Source organism: Athene noctua, chromosome 1 (genome assembly GCF_965140245.1).
Source record: "Athene noctua chromosome 1, bAthNoc1.hap1.1, whole genome shotgun sequence".
NCBI lineage: Eukaryota > Metazoa > Chordata > Aves > Strigiformes > Strigidae > Athene > Athene noctua.
The window spans coordinates 116,177,760-116,194,656 of NC_134037.1; the positions used below are offsets into that span (position 1 = coordinate 116,177,760).

A 16,897-nucleotide genomic window follows, 5' to 3' on the forward strand; every position below is an offset into this window, starting at 1 on the left:
CCACTTCTTTTTTTTTTTTTTTTCCACCATGACAAATAACTACTGTACTTCCAGTCCTACCTGATCTTACTAACTGAATTTGAAGAAAAGTAGGAGAGATTCTGACATGTGTGAAATGTTACCCCAGCTTCGACCAGCTTTTTGTGAGCAACCTACTGGAGGGTGTAAAATGTCCCTATGTGCAAGCACCACTTGGCTTCTTTCCTGCATTCTTCGCTGATTTCTCATACTCTTTGAATTATTTTCTTAGCAATTTAAGACACGTATCTTCCTGTAAGTAGGGAGTTAGTTCATGTTGGGGTTTAGTGAGAATTAACATGTTTGTTATAAAATTATCTTTTTAAGCAATCTCACTTTTAGGATAAATTGGTTTGGTTTTATGGAAAGAAAAGGGGTTTGTTCTTATTCTGCCTGTTGATTCCTGCATATTTTTCATACTCTTCTATAGCATCTTGATTAATGTACAGTGCTATGTTACCCTACAAGAGAAGAAGAAATAACTGATGAGGCAGGCATACAGACTTGTGTCTGTCAGCCACTATTTTTGCTATTGAAACTGTCCATTTCGGGTAGCTGTGCAAGTGCTCTTGGAGATGTAATCCTAACAAATCTCTAATATAAGCTGTGTTGCTTCTGCCTTTTTCATTAATATAAATAGAATTATCTAAGGGCTGACCTAAATAGTCTGGGAAGAAGAAAAAAATTACCCCAGTGACAGTATTGTTTACAAAGTTATTTGCATTATTTGTTGCTCATTTAAAGAGAAAACTTGAAGGTAAGAGTTTTAAATTCTTAAGTTTATTGTGGATGTTTATAATACTTTGTTGCAATGTAATGCATCTGTGCATTAGACACCCAAGGTGTCTGTGCATTAGAACAACAACAACACAAAAAAGGCACGATGAGGATGCATACGCTTTACATAGTATCTGAGCACTGGATGTCACCATTTCCCTGCTTACGATTTGCGATCCTGTTTGTGGCCCTGAATAAAACAGAGCCCTTTGGAGAAGTAATTTGATACATGAATAACTCTTAAAGATTTATCCACTGTAATGAATATGGTATGCCTACTTGACTATACCAAATAAGTAGTTCATTAGGATAAAATCAAAAGAGAGTCTAAATACATAACGAAAAAAGGTATCTGTAACTTTAATTCATTATATTGCTTGCGTCAAGATATTAACACATCTACTATATATTAGTATGTCATGTCTGGAATCCAGAAGATTAAGCAAAGAACATCAACTTTGAGTTCTGAATTAATTCCTTTTGTTGGTTTAATCCAATTTCTGATTGACTTAATGTAGAGCCACTGATCTTCTTACCTGCTTTATCAGAGACTAAAAAAGAGATATTTGCTATAATGGACTTCATTGTGTGAATAACTGTCGTATATTTTGTAGGTGCATATAATGTCAGATGCCTGAAAACACATCTTGCATAACTTTCACAATGTCCTTTGAGCTTGCATTTAGAACTCTGCTTGTGTTATAAAGGGGCATTTGATCATACCGTGAAAATAGAACAGAAAGCCTGTTACTCTTTTAAGAGGAGGGTTCACAATTTGTTCCCTTTATTTCATCCTAAGTTGTTATGCCCTGAAGCTGTATAGATGCTGTTAGAAATTACTATAAAATTCTAGAGCATGTGTCACAGGAGCTGTGACAATTTATATGACATGGCATCTGACAGTTTTCTGCCGAAGTGATCGGTTCTGGCTTGCAGGAGTGTCTGTCTGTAGTCAGTCCTCTGCCGCTTTGTTTGTGGAGAGCAGCAGGTTTGACTTGCTGTCCTTCACTTTTCTGGCGGTTGCTGTAACCAGCCCTCGCGTGAGGGTTTGAGTTTCAGACAGAAGTATTTGGTCCCGTCGCAGCAGTCTCTGAGGGATGCTGGTGAACGTGGCAGTGACTGTACGAGGTGGTGTAAAGCAGCACTGACCTTCATTCTGCAGCGCAGCTCCCCGTTGGAGTGGATCGATGGCCGGACTGTCTGCCTCTGCGGCTGCCTTCCCTCCTCGCAGCGAGAACCTTCTCCAGGCAGCGATCGATGCCTCTAATCTGCTCCAGCCTGTAATAAGTCATGCGAGGCAAAGCTTTTAGGTGGCATTACATGGGATTGTGGAGGCGGCTCTTCAGCTCTTATTCATAGTGCTTTTCATAGACTTGCAGAGAAATCTACTGCATCCCACTTGTGAATATATAAAGAGTATATAATGCTTCTGTGGATTTAAACTTCACATGCTGCTGAATGATGTATGGACACAGTGGTTTTAATTTCTGTATTTTTCTGCATGCATCTGTACATACCTGTCCCTGTCCACAGTCTCTTGTTAGACACACATCTGGTATATAGGTTACTGTGAGCTGCTGGCGAGTGTCACCGTTTCACACAAGGCAAAGGATGCTTCGGTGAAGTTTGCATGTTAACAATACAACTTAGTTTTCTGCTGTAACATGGGGCATCATTATTTTTCTCTATGGCTGAAGCTGTAAAGATCACTGAGGGTTATTGAGAAAGTCCCAAGCTAATTCTGTAGCAGAGTTTTAAATGGCACTAACTGCTGCCTCTCCTGATGATGATCTCTGTGCAGCAACTGTAAACTTCAGTAAGAGTAAATAAACCCCAACAGTTTTAAAGGCTTTTATTTGCTGGGTGATTTAATCGGTAGTTTAGAACCTGTGGTTAAGTGATGTCATGAATGTAATGTTTTTTTTAAATGAAAAGTGAATTCACTGTGTGATATATGTCAGAAATAGGAAGAAAACCAAACACAAACTCAGTTTTGGATTTGCTAAACGATGTACCTGTGCACTGATGGAAAACAAGATTTTGAAAATACGCAGCCATACCTCTTTAGCCCCTATTAAAGACTTGGAGAGTCATGATCTTGCTGGAAATAGTATAGTACGTAAAATATGAGCAGTGGATCAGGATTGGGAGTTGGAAATTTGAATCCTAACTCCCCTCTGCTATGAAAAAGCTGCTGCTTTGGATGAAATACTTGGTTTCTTTATATCTTCATCAGTAATATTTTATTTGTTCATGAATACTGTTGCAGGAAAGGGGTTTTTTTTTAATTTAAGTGCCACTTTAAACTTTTGTCCGAGTGCTGAATCAACCTGAGTGGTGCAAAAGGGTTTGTGTACTACTGTTGCTCTTAAGACTGCTGGGAGTAATGTTTATCCAGTTTAAATCTGTAAAAGTGCAGTGTAGTTCCTTGTGTATTCACAAGCAAAATACAGTAGATTTCTCTGCCAGTCTGTGAAGAGCACCATGAGCAAGTGCTGAAGAGGGAAATGTATAGATTCTGAGGCTTGTACTGACTGGCCAATGGCTAGAAGGTATTCACGGGGTGCCTAACTGGGTGCTTATAGCAGCCTGACACTGGCCACTCATCTCTCTTTTAACTGCAGTCTGCCAGCTTTGGTGGCATTGCCCATGAAATACCTACAGTTTGGACCAGCTGATAGCAATCAGAGTGTTTCTGTTGTTCTCTGTAAAAATCAAACAAGTTTATTAAAAGTGTGGTTTTGTTAATGTAATCGTGCCCTACCCAAAGGGCTTCCGGGAGGTCTGTGATGGAAGTCTGCCCTTCAATTTAACTTGCAATAACAAACATCGAGTCAGTGTGGTATATAGGTTTTTGATTTATTACTAACTAGTAAATGTACCTTTCATAGTAAGGTGTGAACTCAAGCTCCCACTCCCTTCAAGAAAGATATACAGAGGTCCAAACACCTATCACTGGGTGTTTTGTGGTTTACGTTTTCTGTTGTATTAGACAAAGAACCTCTAACTTGTGTTTAATAAGAGGCTCTCTTTAAAGTTTGACAGAAGCAAAATTGTTATATTCAGGTTACTACTAAGTATTACATTCAATTTTAGTTTTTTTTTTGGTGGGGTGGTTTTTTCACTTATACACCAGAGAAATTAAAGGGGTGTGTGTTCTTTGTATTTTCAACGTAAGTTTTGATGATTTCGATGTTCTGCCCGTGTTAACTTTGAAGGGATTTATGTAGCTAAAACCTCCATTGTATCTTTTGGAAACTTGCTTCTGAATGTTCACTTGCACTTTGGATTTCCTAGGGTTATTTTTGTTTGGCTTTTGTCACAAATGGGTGGGGGGAAGAAAAAAAATAAAATAGCGTTTTATCTGAATGGGCTTTAATTCAGGCTGTGCCATCCTCACGCAGACAAAACGTGCGTTGGCTTCAGCGTGCATTTCGCCTGACTAAGGGTTGTCTCCTTGGACCGCTTGCCTCGTTGCTGGCAGGAATAAAGATGACATTTGTATTTGAGCAGAGCAAGGCCCCCGGCCCCGAGCCCTCGCTGTGGCGCTGGGGAGACCAGTGGGCGCAGGGGAGCGGCGGCAGTGTGGTTTCGAGGAGCGCGCTAAAATCTCCGCGATCTGGGCCGCGTGGGGCCCAACAGCACTGGGGTCGATCTCCTCTGCGACGGGCTTTGTGCGCGCTCGCCGACTCATTAGCATGCTGGCTCGCTGCCGCCGCTGCGGCGCACTGGCCCTGCTAGCTCTGCTAGCCCTGCTAGCTCTGCTAGCTTACCAGCTGTTCCTGCTGCTCTCGACAATGTCCAGCGTGTTCGGATCACCGGGTTCCTGCGCTCGCCGCCGCGCGCAGACAGCCTTTCCGCTGGGGATGCCCACGTGGCCGCCCGTCAGCCGCGGCACCGCATAAAGTAGCAGGCCCTCGCATGGCATATGGTGTCTGGATTCATACAAGATGCAAAACTATTCTGCCGCTAATGCACAATGACTCATAGCATTGCTAATTTTTCTAACAAAAGCCCACTTCCACACCCACACTTTTAACCCCTCAGGCTAAAAAGCCTCTTCTTTAGTTTCAAAGCCTTGGAAATGTAAGGAGGTGGCTTCTGGATCAATATATGAAACCCTATATTTATTTAAAGCATATGCAAGTTCTAACACTTACTTTAAATTTCAGTAAAACACTGTTTTCAAATAACTGTTCAAACATACGGTATTTTTTTTTTGTTTCAAAGTATATTCATTGTCAGATGTTGGGAATTTTTAATTTTTTGCTAGTTAACGTATCACAAAAGTAGTCAGAAGTCAGCATAGATAATAAAAAGTTATTTGAGAGAGAATCAAAGCAATGTGGCTAGTAGATCTACAAGGATGGTATATTACAGCATGACTTACCAAGCCGCTTATTGTAAGAAGCTTGTAGCATCTAGTTATCTTTCCTATATACTCGCTCTTTGGGGAGAAAAATAACACACTTTCCAACTAGAGGGAGCTGCTGGTATCACTGATGCTGATTCTTAACCTTCCAGTCTTAATTCCTTTGTGCAGAACGTACAGCAATCATTTCTACGTTTTAATAAAATTAGGTTAAATTACCGCGAGTAATTTAGATTAAAGGGATGTGTCTTAATTTTTACAGTGTAATCATCAAATTAAACCGCAAAATTCAGAGAAAACTAAAGCACATCCTGGTTGCATGGCACACGGGTACTCTGCATGAATGTGGAATTATATAGGTCATGAAAGGACTCGTTAGACGAGAGAGTGAAAAGCTGAGGCTTGCTTACTGTTGTTACGAGACAAAAAGCATAAGGGAAGTATGAGCAGTAGGGAATGGAGCGGGCGGCGCGGCAGGAAGCTCCCCACTCCCTCCATTGCAACAAAGGAACAAAGAGACCTGCGGTGAAAGATGAAGGTGGCCGAGCTTGGTGGTTTGGGCTCCCCGTGAGCAACTTGTTACAGGGAACCCCTGCAGACTGTGCTTCAGTAAGGTTAATGCTCCTGTGGGGAATGTTTTTACAGAGAAGTCCTGGCTTCAGAAGGTCTTTACTGGGGGACAGTTTGAGAGCTTTTGTAGGACTGGTGACTCCACAGTGGCCTGCAGTGGGGTTCCCAACGGGTCTGGCACGATGCACCATGTCTTCACCATGGCCGAAGCCCGGGTGTCGACCTTGGAAACTGCAGTTTTGATCCAGCAAGGTGGTTCCTGAGTCCCTGGAACCATGTGTTCGCCTCTTCATGAGTGGTGAGATGGCGCAAAGATGCAGAAGGACCAGCTAGATGTGCACATGAGCATTTTCATGAGCGTGTCCCCAACAATCTGGGCACTTGCGTTAATACAAATGTGTCATCAACAATATAGGTTTACATCATTCTTCACACTTTTCCTCTTTTTCTCTGTTAAAGAAAACCTGACTTTGGTACATGTTTTTCATACTCATACATGCTGCAATCACTTCATTCAAAAGTTAAGAAATCATTTTCTAAACAGGAAAAATGTTTTTAGATTTAGCTTTGAATTTTCTTAATTGCTTTGCTTTCGTCATAGTAAAGATGAGCTGCTGAGTTCAGTGTGCACCATGCTTTGAGGATAAACTGACCAGTTTTGTGCATCTGATACTAGGAGGATGAGGTGCATGATTTTTGTGCCCAGTATATAAAAGCTACTTTAATGTGTAGCACCATAATCTTCTATCACTCTACATGTGCTTGGAAAACTTCTAAAGCCATCCTGTTACTGAGGACTTTTTTTATTAGGTTGGGGACATAAATATGGATACAGCAAGAGAGAGGAATAGGAGAAAGCTACTTTTTCATAGTGGGTTTATTGGATAGCGTATTTGTATTTTTTCTTTCCTCAGTATCATACTTTTGTGTGTATTTCACAGTAAGATTAACTGTCAGGGTTCTAGTGTATAAACAGGAGCAGATGGCTTTTAATGATTTCTTAAATCTAATGCTGAGTAACAACCTAGTACATGTACAGCGCTCTGTTTAGAAAAAAAAATCTCAGTTCATGTGCTGTTTTTCACTACTTTCTCTGAATTGGTCTGGGCTGAGGTTTTTTTGAGAACCCGTAACTAACTTCTGAACAGCTAGATTTATTGTACCTATTTAGGATTATCCATCTCGTTTATTTTCACCCGTGTAACAACGTGGATGATCTTATAAAACCTTGCTAGCCTATAGTTTGTTAGCATCCTTAAATAAAATAGGCCTTCTCCTGCCTACCTTTCAGCTGTGCCAAGGAGTGTTGTTCAAGTAGCAGTTATTTCACTTGGAAATCTTAAGTGCTATCATTGTAAGAAGCAAACTTGGGGTTAGCTCAGTTTTTCATTACTGCAAAGTCTTGATACCAAAAATGCAGCATCTTAGAAGTTAAGTCATTAAAATTTAGAAAATAACCTCAAGCTAGCATGCAGTTTTCTTGTTCTCTTCTTCCTGAAAGATCTTACCTTAGCTTGTGCTGTACCTGTGACTCTAATTCACTTCATGGTACTGAAAATTGACTTCTGGAATTTCTAAGGGCTGTGTCTGCCAGACTAACACTGTTCAGGAGATTAAAGTGTGGTCATACAGAGACAGCGATAAAAGTATAGAGCTGTTATTTTAGTAAACGAGCACTGAAGCCGGTGTTCGGAGACTTCACATACCATAAGTGAACTTCCTTTACTATGAATTTCTGTCTCCATCTTTCCACCTTTTTCTCCCCACCGCCAGCATCTATTGCGGCTGGGAAATTCAAGGCTCCATAAATGCTGTTTCCCAAAGACGGCTCCAGTGGTAAGAAATGGAAGTGCCTGGGGTTATTTTTCTGCCCTTAATTTTAAAATAAAACTCTTGTGTTATTTAAAGGCTTGGAGTTGTAGGAATAGCAGTTACACCCACACACAATCAGTCTGACTAACCTCAACCACAGTTTCCCACATAGCTGCATTTTCTAATTGCACTGGTTTTAAACAGCTTCTGTACCCGATGTTTGACACATCCATTTCATGAGGAAGATAAAAAGAAACATTGGTGTCTTTATTTTCAACAACATATTTAATGTGTGACAAAGGGTTCCTGTTCTCTTCGTTTCGGTAACTGGTTATTTTTCAGATCACTGCCTTGTTTGCTTTGCTGTTGCTAACCCTTTAGATTAGTGCCCTGCACTCTCCTATGGCTAATCAATACTCCAGGATGTCAGAGGGGGACGGTGCAACCCTTATAGTTAAATCACTGAGTGTTTTTACGGGGTTGGCAGTAGAGAGGAATTGTTCCAATCCAGAAGAACTGGTTTAATTCAGAAACATTGTCTTTATAGGCTTTTGCAGACCCTGTTGGTTTTTGTACTCCCGTGTTTTATGACTTGTTGCCATGATAATTCAGCTCATCTTACAGGTTTCTCTAATTGTGATTGATGTGTAATCATTCATTTTATTGAACCTCATTAAGGTCTGTGAACCTCTGTACCAACTTACAGTAATTAGAGCCCAGATAGCCATTCCATCTGTTCACAAGCACTGTTTAATTAATGAACTTTTAACGTGTTCTTTGCCTTGTAAAAGCCCTTAGTATTCTCAAGTTGTTGAACAGGATTTGCATGCCAGCATTTCCTTTTTTTTTTTTTTTTTTTTTTTTTTCTAAATACCACAGCAACATGCATTTTGGAATCCCCAAAAGTCAATACACGAAGTAGTGGGACCTCAGAAAGCAAAGCAGAGGGATTTTACTTTTAGTTTCAATTCTTCCTATCAGTTACAGTATCTGTAAAACTGGTGGTTACAGTGGATCACATGGACTTCAATATTCTTGCTAATGCCCAAACCAACAATTTTTAATCTTCCCTTGTATCACTGAAGAAGATAGAGAGACCAGTAAACAAGTTGTTTCATTTTACCACTTATTGGAAGAACATGAGAAATACAGTGCATGCAGACACACATTTTCCTCCCCTTGTATTTAATCTTTTTGTTACATTTAGAGCATCAGGACTGAGACAGCTTTGTTAGTTTTTTGTAGCATTCAGTATAATGAGATTTTAGGGTGGAGCAGAATCTGCCAGTGCTGCTGGAGTTATCATAGAGGCTATTGCAATAATGGTCCAGACTTGTGAGAAAACAGCAGGACAGAAGTTTCTATATATGTTAAATGTTTCTGGTGCTTTACCTCTGTACATTTTGAAGTACCATGCTGAGTCAATGATTTATGCAGAATTAATAAATAGCTTCATTTTTAAAAAATGAACATAAAATTAGAAGAGGCAATATTTCAAGAGTGTCAGGATTTTCAAGACAGACTTATGTATACTAAGACTGTATAGTCAAATAGTTGTGCTGAATGTGAATGTCAAATTACTGTCATGACTGACTTTGGAGCTAGAAAGATTAGTAAAGGAGAAAAAGGACACTTTTTCCTAGGGTGTTTTTGCATTCATGATCTGTTGCTGGGTTTTATATATGGCACAGTATTGTAGTACTGTAGTTGTGCTTTACCTAATTTGGATTGATCTGTGTTTACCTTAAATATTCAGGACAAGAATTAAGTCATACTACTCAACTGCCTCAAAATCCTTTTCAGCATCCAAAGGCAGACCATCTGTCTGGTCCAGTCATTCTTCCCTCCCCCAGTATGCATTTTAGCCAGTTCTTTGAGTAAGGCTGTATCCTGGAAAAGCAAAATATGAAGTAAAATAAAAGTCTTGGGTATGGGGCTGAACCCACCATGTTTAGGAAAGTTTACCATATTGCTTGCCTTGTAAATTTCAGATGTTATTTGCAAAATGAATGTAAAGAGCCCTCGGTTTTTGTTGTACCTTCCTTCAGTGTGCTGTTCTGTGGCATCGGGGGTGTCTAAGGTGAAGCACTGGCAAATTTTTCTGTTGTGACGGTTCTCAGCCATGTTAATCTTTTGTCATGGGTTTTCCTCATGCCATTGTCCTCTTTTGGACCAATTCTAACATAAATGTTGAGTGTTTTTATTGCCCTGAAAGAGGTACTTCCAAAATGGTGGTTTTGTTTGGTTTTTTTTTTTCCAATTTTTTCATACGCTAACCCATCCTCTCACCGCTGACCCCACACTTTTAACAGTCCATTTAGGCGAATCTAACTGTGGTCCACTGCTCCTTTTTGTAACTGAAGTAGTTTAGCTTTCAGGTGGCTGACACATCTGCAAGAAAAATGTGATTTTCTCAAGGTTTTTTTGGGAAGTGCGTGTGTTTTGTTTGGGAATGTACCAGTCTGTGCAAAGTATCAGGTGTGAGGCTCAGCTTTGGTGCCTCCACTTTCTCCACTAGTGATGATCTGCAAGTCAAAGACAGCGATCTTATTTAAGTTCTTCTGAGATGTCACTCCACTGGCTGTGATTGAGTTACATAACCAAATGAATTGGGCTTTTTTTAGGAACAAATCCGTTCAGCATGTGCATTTATTAAGACTTGTTTATAAAATCAAGCTATTCCTTTACAAGCTGATAGTTACGAGGATGCAGTTCTGTTTACATGAAGAAAATTCTGGGATGTTGTTTCAGTGCAGTTCCTTTTCTGCTCTCCGCAAGCATTTGGATGCAACGGTTTAACACGTTGTCAGCAGAAAAAAAAAAGTACAGACAGTCTTGGTGAAATTTTAGCAGCAAACAGAGCATCCTGATGAAGAAATGAGAGGAGAAACATCTTGCCTTTCACTCATTTTCCCTTTCCTTCTTGTTCCTCTGCAGCCAGGTGCAGGTCCATTTAGATGAGTGACCATGAGTAACTATCTTGCAGCAATCCTCCAAAGCTGCTATACCGTCTTCTAGGTGTGTATCTGCTGCAGAAATGCACTTAAAGAGTTCTGATTAGCTGTACTCTCCTTTTAGCTGCTTCTTTAAAGGAACAGAATAAAAGTAAATTTTGCCTAAGTGGAAAAGGGGTAGTCAAAGTCATCCTGTCTGTGGTGTTATGCTGCAAGAAGTAATGATTTGATGGAGAGGGTACAGAGAGGAACTGTATTGCAGAGGTGTTCTTGCATAGTTTGCTAGTGTTGTTGGCATGTGCTCTTACTTTCTAGAAGTGCTTCTCTTTACACTTTGCTGAGCAGAGAGCTGTCTAGATCAAACAGAGAAGCTACTAAGTGTTTGCTTCTCTGGGCTGACTGACACAAGTCTTCCGCAATTCGAGAAGACCTACATGCAGAAATCTCTGTGTTTACTACAGCAGGATGAGCATGATTAGTGTAATATATGTTGTATATATATTTTAGCAATGTTTTCTTTTAAATCTGTAATCACAGGTCACATTCCACCCTTAGTTAGCTAAATAGAAGTGTTAATTAAGTGAATTACACTTATGGCTGTTCTATAATGGGTAACTGATTTTAAATAATAGACATTTACATGAAGATCTTAATACTGCCCATATATGGTTTACTACTAATTTCTTAAATTGCTTTTTTTTATTTTAGGGTTGAAGTATTTATAACAGTTTTTCTGTATGTTGCCTGTAAAAGGTGTTTTATGTTATTTGGCTTTATTAAGGGAGATAAGAAGGATAATTCTATCAGTTGTTAAATATTATTGCATGTTAATCCATATTTTAAAAGTTCAAAGACTGCACTAGCACATCTTTTCTCTGTTCTTTTTGCTGTTAGTAAAGATGTCCTTGTATGAAGCATTCACATTTGTGTGAAAAATAGAATTGAGTTCAATCCATGCATAGATTGTCAGAAAGATTAAAGTGTGCATCATGCAATTTTTCTTCTTTCAGAAAGGGGCCTTTGATGTGCTAATGTTCACTTTCTCTCTTTTCATTCAGAAGTGCTGGTCATTGTTTTGAGCTGCAGAACAGTATCTGCTTCATATAGGCAGATTCTAATACCCTGGTAGCCCAATGTTGTTCAAGGTAGCATAATATAAATATGCAATAATATTAATGGCATTATACACTAGGATCAGATAACAGTGTGCCTACACAGATGAATGCCACAGCTAAGTCAAGGCATTTATTGAAAATACATGTTACAAAAAAAGCCAAATATTTCATTTTAAATAATCCACTTAACGTGTGTCAATGTTACTGCTGTTACACCAAGTCATATAATTTGGTTTTAAAATAGAAATAAAGCTTGGTGGTGCAATAAGCACTGTAGTCTGTTAAAATCACTCTTGAAGACAAGGCTATAATGTATTTCCAAAATTAATTAGCAAGTGAAATTATTTGGATGGCCTCATCTTGTGTTGCAGTGGATATTTTCCAGCAAATGGATGAAATTTTGCAGGCTGCTCACAGGACCAACTCGCAGCTCACGTAGCAGGGGACTGATGTAGGTCATGACACAGTCGTAGTAACAAATTTGCATAAAGAAGGTCTGTTTATAGCTACTCTTACTTCTGCCAAAGACACCGATTCTCTTTTTGTTATTGACTGTGAAGAAATAGTTTACTGAATTCCTTGTGAAGATAAATGTGGAAGGTGTTAGTGTGTAACTGCACAGAAATTATTTCAGTGTTGATTATGTTCTGTAGAAGACAGAATAGTTGCCAATTGAGTGATTAAAAAAGCTTCCTTTTTAAAAGGGGTGAAATTTGGTGGTCCAGTTTTGAGAGTTAAATAACTGTAAACTAGCCTCCGGTGATGGATATTATAGGGAAGTGTCGTCTAGTATGCTTGAACAGCTTTCTGTTCAGAATACAGAAAATTTGCCTATTATGTTTCTGAAGCAGTAGAAAACTAGAGCTTTCAAACAGCTATAATTATAAAAACAGTAAGTTGCAAATTAAACAAAGCTTTCTCATATCATTTCTTAATTTAATTAAAAATTAACAATAGATGCTAGTTCAGAAAGATTATAGATGGACAGGTCTTTCATTGATAAACCTAAGACTTAACACAAACTTAAGACTTACGAAATTTTTTCTTGAAGAAAACTTGAATAAAGGAAAATCTTACAGAAGCCTGCACTTGAAATATTTTTCTAGTGAGGTACAATGGCAGCAGCACGCAGCATTACTGCTGTGTAGCTTCTTCCCTAGGTCGCTGTCCCTATATAGTCTCATCCCCTGTTTGCTTCCACCAACTTGGATGATTTATTGAAAATTCATCTTCTGATCTCCCCCTTTCTCTTTGAGATCCCCATGATTTCCTCTTATATCTGAAATGATTCAGCAGTTAAAGACTTCAGAGAACATCAGAAATTTAGCTTAAAGGGCACTGTCTTCGAGAAATAGCATTAACACCAAGGAGATGATGCATTTCAGTGGAAAGCAAGAACAAGAAGAAAACTTCCTGTGTCCTGAAAGTGGTTGAACAGCCTGACTCCCGGGCATCCCACAGAGGCTCATGCACCAGGTATTTAGCTCCTTGGCACACACATCTTGTTAGGATCCTTCTTCCAATCTGTAAAGCTGGAGATGGTGCTTCAAGGCACATGCCAGGGAAGGGTCAGCCCATTCGGTGATTGTGGCCATCTTCAATGCAGTGCACAAAAGCACGTTTATGTGCTGTCTGGAGATTAAGATGTGTCAGGAAGCAGATGGAAAGGGCTGTGCAGAGCAGAACAGCTCTGCTCTTTCACTGGGGGCTCTTATGCAGGTTTTTTTGCTAGCCTTGAAGAAAGGCACCAGAGCTGCACAGTTGTCAAACGTTGTCCCCCACCTCTGCTGCCTGGTGTTGGCTCACAAGGAGCATGAGCAGAAGTTACTTCTGACTCTCATGTCGGATTTCCACTCTGCATCATAGCTTTCTCTATGGCAGCACTAGCTCACTCATTTGCTTTCTCAAATCGGATTAATTTTCCATTTTAACAAAGTGCTGCCATTCTGTGAATCAGCCATAATCTCATCGCGGTGAAAGTGTGTACTCCATAACACGGACACCTGGGTGATGGGCTGGAGTGTAAAGGCTTTGCCAATGCCCTGTTGCTTGTGCAGTAGAATTGCTCATGAATGCTTTCCTTGCTGTATTTGTATAACCCCAGTCTTCTGGGACCTGGGGGGTCTTCACCACGGGGAAGGTCATTCCACCTTTTTCCCTGGTGATGCGCAGCTTCCGTGACCCAACTCTAGCCTGTCTCTAGTGCTGCAGTATCCTTTAATAGCCTTTAATATGAAAACACAGACTAAACTCCCTGATCTCGAAAGGCCTCCAGTGGCACTTCATACTTCATCTGTTCCTTCTGACATTCTTGCTGGTTTTTCAAAGCCCTACACTTTGTTTCTGTAATTTAATTTCTTCCTATATGCAGAAACAGTTTTCAGCTGTCTTGGGGCGGTTTTCAGCACTTCTGTTCTTGTTCCTCTGTGCCTTATGTTACCTGTGTACAATAATCTGTTTTCTGATTGTGTCTTGTTCTGACTTTTCTTTTAAAGCTAGTTCAAAAGTGACTAGTCCTGGGCATTAAAACAGCGACTGTCAACTACGGCTACGTGGCCAGCCAGACAGCCCCTCGGCATCCTTCCTAGTGCTCTCTCTTCATTTTTGTGATAATTTCTCTTGTGCTTGAATTTAGAACTTGGTTGTTTAAATAGTGTATCATACAACTCAGTCATTAACTCACCTCTTGCCCCTTAATTAAATTGACGATAAGACTCTATGGCCAACCTGAGTTACTTAAAACCTATGGGGAAATTTTTTTTAGAAACAGTAGAGCATTTAGAAGTTAACAGCAGTGAAAATATTGCATTAACTTGCCTTTTTGTGCAGGAATCTCTTACATTTTCAGTTTTGCTTTCTCCCCTCCCCACTCACCCCCCACCCCCACTTCATAAGTAAAAAAAGCAGATTTCATAAACATGCACCAGAATTTTAATTTACTCCTTTGGGGAAACGGGGAGGCATCACAGCATGCACACTGGCTGAGCTATGCAATGAAAGGGGAATCCATTCCCCCTACTGAGAGGTCACTTCCAGGGAGAAAAATGTTATTTTAAATGCTGACTTAATCATCTGGTTTTGGGGATCAAATTTTCCTGAAATGGCTGTGTGCCCGTGACAATGCTGCGTGAGCAGACAGTGGTGCGTATGTACTGCTGTACCTGTTGCAGGCTGTGTGCTTGAAAGAGTATTTTAATTTAATGGATTTTAAGCAACATTATTCAAAGATCAACAAAAGGCATACTGTGTTATATGAATAAAAGATTTCCTCTGGATACGTGTTAACCCTACAATGCCTAGCTAATGTAATTGAAGTGCAACCACCTGGCAGGGAGATTTCACAGTCAGCTGCCAAGGAGGGCCCGGGACCGGAGGACCAGGTGTTGTGCTGCGCCTGCCTGATTGTTGCAGAGGAATAGACAGCATGATTGCGCTGGGCGGCTGCGGCGAGGAGCAGGGATGGCTGCCAGCCAGGGACCCTGCACCGGGGCTCCCCGCAGAGCTCAGGTAGAGCGGGAGTGACGGGGGCTCGTACGGAGCGACGAGGGGGCAACGCGGCAGTAGTGATCTGAAATGAAGCCCCCACAAAGCTCTTGCGGCCTCATGGTTCACAGGACCTGGGAAGAGGCGTTTTCGATGCATTCTGTCTGTTACGCAGAGACCCATGCCCGGGAGATCCCTTGCTCAGTCCCCAGGTCTCACTGCTTTGGAATATCTGCAACAGTTATGAATATGTCAGATTATAATTTCAAACCTCCCCATCTGTTTTTTTCTTCTTTCAATTTAAAGCTGTGACATCCCCTCTTGGTGGTCTTTTTCTAATTTGTTCTTCTTCCTGTCCTCGAATGTAGAGCAATTTTCCAGCCTGTATCACTGCAGCAACAAGTACATTTAGTGTTGAGCATCTTGCAAATGGTGTCAGTTGTAATGGATGTGATAATAAGCCCTACGGTTACCTATCCCTGATTTTAATGAATGTAAATTATCAAGTATAATAGACCTGAAACTGAGCCATTTAGACAAGATCTGTAATAAACTAGAAGGGGCAAAATTATTTTGTGTAATTATATTTTGTTCTGGTTGTAGCTGCCTGATCCTTACACTCTTATCAAACTGACAGTGATGGTTTATTAACCTTTAGTAGGTAAAAAAATATTATTATAAATTCATCTGAGAATACTTTCCCGTAACCAAAGAGTGTGAATTTGAAGTAGAGATTGCTAGTCCAAGGCACAAATGTGACCTTTGTATCATATGTGTGAGACTGGAGGTGAAATCCCATACCGGTAAATTCTGGGAATGCCGTATGTCTGTGTGCTAGTATTCAACAACTCAATGTGGCCAGTCCCGTGCGCAGACAAAGCCCTTTGGCCGTGGAACAGTATGTGCTCCTAGAAATCAGTGTCACCTTGTTTGGGAGAGTGGGGGGCACATGATTAAAGGTATTTCCATTTTTTTTTCTAGACTTATGTGTTAAGATCCTTATGGGATACCCTCTTTCAAAAATCAGTAATAAATATTTGTAAACATCTGTAACTGCTTCACAGTTTGTAAAATCTTGTCTTTTCAGAGAAATTAAGCTTTCCAAGAATTTACATTTGGAAAACATTTGAAGAGCTGGAAACATCACTATTGAATATCGAGAAATCAAATGTATTTGTGCAAGTGATACACTGAGTATTATATTCTTAAAAACAATGGAGTAGTTTTTTCATTACCTCTCATCAGGCTTACAGCACTCCTTCATTTAAGGCATAGATTGTCCCATCAACAAGATGTGTGCATGATGGAGGTCAGCTTGCTACTCTTATTGTAGGGCAAAAAAATTATTCAAAACTAACTTAATTACAATTTTTCTTTCAATTTATTTAAAATCAAGAGTGGCACTTCCTTGAGTTCATGCAGATAACAACAGTCTCCTGACTTGTCCTTGGTGCATATGCACCATTTAAATAACATTTGTAGCATCTTGCTCAGAAACTTCAAATGTGGACTTTTACAAACAAATTTGTAGATGAATATAATCTCACCTGATTTATGAGTCTGCAACTGCCAGCCCATCCTCCCCGCCCCTGAAAGTTTTATTTAGGCAAATACACAATTAAGTGTGGACTCTTCCCTGTTGTAACACAGATTGGGGTGGTTTTTTTGGTTCTTTTTCTTTTAGGTAACTATTATCATCTCATCTCCCTGTTCTGTAGAGCTGTATGTTTAGTTATCCAGTAAATTAGTAAGCAACTTAGAGTGTTGTGGCAAGAGTGTGTTATATGTTAATCACG

General features: G+C 40.0%; 1 protein-coding gene across 6 annotated transcripts in view; it reads left to right on the forward strand.

Moving 5' to 3' along the window:
- Nucleotides 1-16,897, forward strand: part of RALGAPA2 (Ral GTPase activating protein catalytic subunit alpha 2) — a 135,187-nt gene that overhangs the window by 89,584 nt on the left and 28,706 nt on the right. Inside the window, exon 40 of one of the 6 annotated variants that reach the window (XR_012632847.1) lies at nt 55-1,958. The exons of the other annotated variants lie outside the window; for them this stretch is intronic. The gene's annotated coding sequence lies outside the window, so the exon portion shown is untranslated. Of the gene's footprint in view, nt 1-54; nt 1,959-16,897 lie in introns of those variants that run through there. 6 annotated transcript variants of the gene reach the window in all.